Source organism: Prunus dulcis, chromosome 4 (genome assembly GCF_902201215.1).
Source record: "Prunus dulcis chromosome 4, ALMONDv2, whole genome shotgun sequence".
NCBI lineage: Eukaryota > Viridiplantae > Streptophyta > Magnoliopsida > Rosales > Rosaceae > Prunus > Prunus dulcis.
In genome coordinates this window covers 19460875-19468295 of record NC_047653.1, presented here as the reverse complement: position 1 = coordinate 19468295, position 7421 = coordinate 19460875, and the positions used below count along the sequence as shown (strand labels likewise).

General features: G+C 39.8%; 1 pseudogene; it reads left to right on the top strand.

Moving 5' to 3' along the window:
* The first annotated feature begins 1532 nt into the window (after positions 1 to 1532).
* Positions 1533 to 6747, top strand: LOC117625576 (annotated as a pseudogene).
* The last annotated feature ends 674 nt before the right edge of the window (positions 6748 to 7421 follow it).

Here is a 7421-nt window from a genome sequence, read left to right as displayed (position 1 = left end):
TTTTCTACCCAGCCAATTGGTACAGTATTACAAGTAAAGTTAGCCCACGTGCAGACAGGACAGTTTCGTACATGTTACGTGAATGTGAAGAAACGGAAGCCTTCCCGAATTTTCCAAGTTACGTGCTATATATGGTTGGAAAGATAAGACATTTATCTTTCTAAAATATATTTTTAATGATTTTTCTACAAGGCCGAAGATCCCCAAATCGTGTGAACATTGGGCTGAGCTGTATTTCCCAGTGGAGTTAGGAATTGTGATTTTTACTTTCCTATTTGGATTCCTTGTTTACCAAGACTTCTTGGACGACTTTTCAGTCAATTTTAGGGTTTAGAACTCTGATATAAGTGATATAAAAGACGAGCCAAGGCCTGATACAAAGGATTCACGTCCTAAAGAGATCAACCGCGCAAGAGGAGAAAGCTGCCAACGAGTTCTTTCTTTTCCTTCCTTCTTTTAATTTTCAGTTCTTATGTATTTATTTTTGAGTTCATCCAAGACCATGAGTAACTAATTTCTTGTTAGTTAGGGCTTAATCTTGAAGCCCTAAACATGATTTCAATTTTATAAACAAGTTTAATGGATTTTTAGTTTCTACAAGCGTGATGATTTCGTTTCTCTATGTTATGTGAATTCTGATATTTTGTTTCTTTGAGTAGCTAACTTAGAAGCATGTATTGGAATTAAATTGTTGTAGAACATAGGTCAATTGCCATATTGAATGTGTTCTTGTTTGCAACGAATAATTGGGTTAAGAACTAGTTATGAGAAATCGATTCTTGAATTCCTAATAACAAATGCCATGTTTTAGGGTTTTTGTGACACTCATATTCTCTTTGATCTTAATGGATTCTTGATTGTTAATTTGAGTAAATGCCATACTAGATTTCAATTAAGAATACACTTATTGATGTAAATGCCATACACTTTACATACACTTAAGAGAGAATCATACAACTCGAGTCAAATGCCATGATCTTGTTGTGAGTGTCGTCATCATATGCTTGCTAGAAATTGATTATCTATTGTTGTTTATGGATTGATTGATTGTTTGGAGGTGGATAGTAAGTCCTAGCTATTGTTCTTGATTGATTTTAAACCAATTTCTCTTAAACTCTAATTTAAATTCTCTTTTGTTTTCTTTTCCTTATTTTGTTTTATTCACAAAATCAAATCAAAACCCCCTTGGTGTTGGTGTGTGTTTGGAAGTCCTTTGTTTTGATTTTCATTGCGTGACATTGATAAACATCTCTTTAGATCACAATCTCCGTGGGATCGACCCTTGCTTGCTTACTATACTATCATTTGATTTGTGCACTTGCAAGGTTTTAATATTGTTGTTAAAATTTACCAACAAGTTTTTGGCGCCGTTGCCGGGGATTTTCAATCTAATTGAGTTTTGTTTTCAATTTCAGGTATATGCTGGGTCGTCGTTCGCAGAGTCACGAACTTATACCATACGACCCTGAACTAGAGAACACACTTCTTATCTCCATCGAGATAAAAATAAGCAAGATACACTTCCAATCAAGATGGGAGACGAGTTGGAACTCAACAACCTCACCCGACCTTTGAAGGATTTCACAGTTCCTAAAGCATTGGACCAGCCATCTTGTATTGCGTATCCAGCCACTACAACCACCTTTGAGATCAAGAGTGGCACCATTCACCTTTTGCCGCAATTCTATGGCAAGGCTGGGGATGATCCTCACATACATATCAAGGATTTCTTTGCCGTGTGCGCGACTATGCACAATGGAGGGATTAGTGATGAGGCAATCAGATTGCGTTTATTTCCATTCTCACTCAAGGAACGAGCCAAGGAGTGGCTCTATTCTTTACCTAGTGCATCTGTCACAACATGGACATCATTGGCTTCCAAGTTCCTTGCAAAGTTCTTTCCAGCTCAAAAGACAAACCATATTAGGAAGGAGATCATGGGAGTGCAGCAACTAGATGGAGAATCATTTCATGAGTATTGGGATCGGTTTCAGAGACTCCTAGCTTCGTGCCCTCATCACCAAATTGAAGATTGGCTACTTATGCAATACTTTTATGAGGGATTACTTGATTCGGAGAGGATGATGGTTGATGCTACTAGTGGAGGAGGTTTGATGAACAAGAGTGCTACTCAAGCCAAGGAGATGTTTGAGAACATTGCAGCAAACTCTCAACAGTTTAATTACCGGAGAGCTCCCCCAAAGAAAGCAGGTGTTTATGAGGTAAGTGCTAGTGATATTGGTCCTCAAATAGCTAATTTGACTAACCTTGTTAAGCAGTTAATCCCTCAAGCACAAGTGTGTGCCGTGTGTGCTAATCCCGGACATCATACGGAGTCTTGTCCAAGTTTGTATGGTAATGGAGAAGAGATGGCTCAAGCACACTATATGCAGCAACAAAAGCCAAGAAACGATCCATTTTCTAACACTTATAATCCGGGATGGCGGCAACACCCTAACTTTGGATGGAAGAACAACCAAAATGTGCAAACAGCCCCAGTTCAACAAAATCAGTTTGTTCCTCAACAAAATGCACCTGCACCACCTGGGCAAGGTAAGTCTTTAGAAGAGTTAATTAATTCTTTGGCATTAAGCACTCAAGGTTTTATGCAGGAAACAAGGCAAACACAGGCACAAATGTCTACAGCAATCAAGAGCCTTGAAAACCAAGTTGGACAGATTGCAGCCTCCTTGAGCCAAAGAGAGCCAGGAAAGTTTCCAAGCCAAGTAATTCCAAATCCTAATGGAGGCCATGACACCGCAAATGTGATTACTCTTCGAAGTGGAAAAAAGGTGGAAAAGGATGACAATGAGGAGAGAAATTCAACCAAAACAGTGGCTGCCCCCTCTCCCAAGCTTACGGTTCCAAGTGACAACTCTAAGGTAAGTTCTCTTGTGAATCATTCAATTACTTCAAAGGTTCCTTTTCCTCGTAGGTTTTTGAATTCAAAAAAGGAGCAAGTTTCAAAGGATATCCTAGAGACTTTCTGAAAAGTGCAAGTGAACATTCCCTTGCTCGATGCAATCCAACAAATTCCAAGCTATGCAAAATTCCTCAAAGAGCTTTGTACAAATAAGAGGACGTTCAAGGAGCATGAAACCGTGGCCTTAAGTGAAGAAGTCTCTACCGTGCTATTGCGTAAATTACCTCCTAAACTAAAGGATCCAGGGAGTTTTACTATACCTTGTCTCATTGGAAATCAAAGGTTTGAACATGCTTTATTAGACTTAGGGGCTTCAATTAATTTGATGCCTTTTTCTGTTTTTGAATCTTTAAATTTAGGTGAGCTTAAGAAGACTTCCGTGAGCATACAATTGGCTGATCGATCAATCAAGTATCCTAAGGGAGTGTTGGAAGACGTTTTGGTCAAGGTGAATGAGCTAATTTTTCCAGTTGACTTTCTAGTGCTCGAGATGGAGGAAGTTCCTATTCCTGGAAAAGACCTTCCATTGATTCTAGGACGTCCATTCATGAGAACAGCAAGGACAAAAATTGATGTGTATGAAGGCACTCTCACAATGGCATTCGATGAGGAAACCGTGGAGTTTAAGGTCTTTGATGCTTTAAAATATCCTAATGATGATCATGCTTGTTTTTCCATGGATGTACTTGAGCAAATGGTACAAGAAACATTTAATGCATCACAAGAAGAGACACCATTGGAGAGGGCACTCATCCAAAGCCCCGAAACTGTGAATGAAGAAGGGAACACAGCTTTACTTGAAGCTGTGAATATGCTTGAGGCCTTGCCTCCCCAAAGAGGTAAGTTTAACTCTATTTTTGAGCCTCTTCCATTATCTACTAATAAGCTTGTTCCCTCTATTGTGAAGGCACCACAGGTTGAGCTAAAACCCCTTCCGGAGAACTTGAAATATGCATATTTAGGTGATGAAAAGACGCTGCCTGTGATCATTGCTTCTAATTTGAGTGCATCCGAAGAAGACAAACTAATTCGAGTTCTAAGGGAGCACAAGACTGCCCTAGGTTGGACCATTGCAGACATCAGAGGAATAAGCCCTACAAAGTGCATGCATAGGATCTTTTTGGAAGGAGAATCGAAACCAACAAGGGAAGCCCAAAGGAGGCTGAATCCGGTGATGAAAGAAGTCGTTAAGAAGGAGGTTTTGAAGCTTTTGGAGGTGGGAATTATATACCCCATTTCGGATAGCAAGTGGGTGAGTCCCGTCCAAGTTGTTCCCAAGAAATCCGGAATTACCGTTGTGAAGAATGAAGACAATGAGTTGGTGCCTCAAAGAATTCAAACGGGTTGGAGAGTATGCATAGATTATAGAAAGCTCAATACCACGACACGTAAGGATCACTTTCCGTTACCATTTATTGATCAAATGCTTGAGCGTCTTGCAGGTCATAGTCATTATTGCTTCTTGGATGGATACTCCGGATACAATCAAATTGCCATAGCTCCGGAAGATCAAGAAAAGACCACCTTCACCTGTCCATTTGGTACGTTTGCTTATAGGCGTATGCCTTTTGGTTTATGTAACGCACCTGCCACTTTTCAACGTTGCATGATGTCCATTTTTTCTGATATGGTAGAGGAGATAATAAAGGTATTTATGGATGATTTTTCTGTTTTTGGTGATTCATTTGATATTTGCCTTCACAACCTCTCTTTAGTGTTGAAAAGGTGTCAAGAATGCAATTTAGTGCTCAACTGGGAGAAGTGCCACTTCATGGTACAGCAGGGTATTGTATTAGGTCACATTATCTCTTGTAGGGGAATTGAAGTGGACAAGGCAAAAATCGACATTGTGAGAAGCTTGCTGCCCCCCAAAACCGTTAAGGAGATTCGGTCATTCCTAGGACATGCAGGGTTCTATAGGCGTTTCATCAAGGACTTTTCAAAAATATCAAGGCCCCTATGTCGATTGCTTGGCAAAGATGTGGAATTCGAGTTTAATGAAGAGTGCTTGGCTGCATTTAACAAGCTTAAGGAGCTTTTGACGTCTGCTCCCATCATGCAGCCTCCCGATTGGAATTTTCCCTTTGAGTTGATGTGTGACGCCTCGGATTATGCAGTGGGGGCCGTGCTTGGACAAAGAGTGCACAACGTACCACATGCCATCTATTATGCCTCCCGGACTTTGAATGATGCTCAGTTGAATTACTCAACTACAGAAAAGGAGTTGCTTGCTGTTATTTTTGCTTTAGAGAAATTTAGATCATATCTTATTGGCACTAAAGTAATTGTATTTTCTGATCATGCAGCGCTTAGGTACCTCCTCCAAAAGAAGGACGCCAAGCCCCGACTGATTAGGTGGACTCTCTTGCTTCAAGAATTTGATTTGGTGATTAGAGACAAGAAAGGGAGTGAAAACGTGGTGGCTGACCATTTGAGTAGGCTGGTGCAAGGATCCAATGAAGAAGAGGACATGCTTCCTCTACGTGAAAGTTTCCCCGATGAGCAACTCTTCACCCTCGAAGCCAAGGACCCTTGGTACGCTGACATTATCAATTATAAGGCTTCAAAACTGATTCCGAAGGATCTCACTCGCGCTCAAAAGGATAAGCTTGTAAAAACAAGTAGGTATTATGTTTGGGATGATCCATACCTATGGAAATATTGTCCAGATCAGATTGTTAGAAGGTGCGTGTCTGAATCTGAATTTAATTCTATACTTACCTTTTGTCATTCATCTGCATGTGGTGGACATTTTGGTACTAAGAAAACAGCCCTTAAAGTATTGCAATGTGGTTTTTATTGGCCTAGCTTGTTCAAAGATGCATATACTTATTGTTCCACATGTGATAGATGTCAAAGAACCGGTAATATTAGCTCTAGGAATCAAATGCCCTTAACGCCTATCCTTATTGTTGAAATATTTGATGTGTGGGGCATTGATTTTATGGGACCATTCCCTTCCTCTTATGGCTTTATTTACATTCTCCTTGCTGTTGACTATGTCTCTAAATGGGTGGAAGCAATTCCTACCCGGACTAATGATTCAAAAGTTGTTTTGAGTTTTGTGAAGGACAACATCTTTTCTAGGTTTGGAACACCAAGAGCCATTATCAGCGATGGAGGCACTCACTTTTGCAATAGGTCATTTGAGGCACTTTTAAAGCGGTATGGAATTACACATAGGGTCTCGACACCTTATCATCCCCAAACAAGTGGACAAGTGGAGATTAGTAACCGAGAAATCAAGCAAATCTTGGAGAAAACCGTGAGCCCTACGAGAAAGGATTGAAGTTTGAGACTTAATGAAGCATTATGGGCATATAGGACAGCTTACAAAACCCCCATTGGTATGTCTCCTTTTCGTTTGGTTTATGGTAAAGCACCTTCCGGTTGAACTTGAACATAGAGCATTTTGGGCAATCAAGAAATTCAATTTTGATATGCAAGAGGCTGGAGATGCAAGGTGACTCCAAGTGAATGAATTGGATGAGATGAGGAATGATGCCTATGAGAGTGCACGGATTTACAAGGAAAAGACAAAGGCATTTCATGACAAAGCCATTCAAAGGAAGACCTTTGAAATAGGGCAGAAAGTCTTGCTCTTCAATTCACGCCTCCGGCTATTCCCAGGTAAGTTACGTTCTAGATGGTACGGTCCTTTTGTTGTTACTAATGTTTTCCCTCACGGTGCAGTTGAGATTCAAAATGACAAGACGGGAAACATATTCAAAGTGAACGGACATCGCTTGAAGCCATACTATGAATCTTTTGAGCTTGGAAAAGAGAGCATGCACGTGGATGCACCACCCCCATCTATTGATTAATCATCTAAAGAACAGCGTCTAGCTCACGACTATAAAGAAGCGCTTCTTGGGAGGCAACCCAAGCATTCTTAACTTTTGTTTTCGTTTTTGTTTTTAGTTTATGTGTGATTTCTCGTAAATTTTCATATTTTTGTTTTTGTTATGTTTTGTGTCATCAAACTATGGATTTTGTGTTCCAAAGATAAATTTTGCATTTTTATAGCCCTAGGGTGTTTGCAGCATGTTTCAAATGTGTTACAGAAGTTTTTTTGGTCATTGGCTGAGTTTAGATACCAGAAAACAGAAAAATAGCTTTTATGTTCTTAGTTTGGTCAAAACTAGAATTTCTGCCTAATTTATTTTTTGCTGTTTTTCAGGTCAATCTGATGCCACCAATGTAAGAACCCAAAACAAAATATCTAAAAAGAAAGAAAATATCTAGAAAGGTAAGGAAAATATCTTTTAGCAAAATGACCAAATTGCCCTCGCATATTTTAATGGGGGAAAATTTGGCTTTTTGATCGAGAAAGAATTTGGGAATTTCTCTTATGCCATTGCGTGAAGCGCGGCGAAAGGAGTTCGTAGACATGGAGTAGACCCGAATCGGAGCCGTAACGAAGAAGATATGGTCTAAAAACCGCGAGGGGCAAAATGGTAATTTGATCAAAAAGTCAGATTTTTATAGCTCTCTCTCT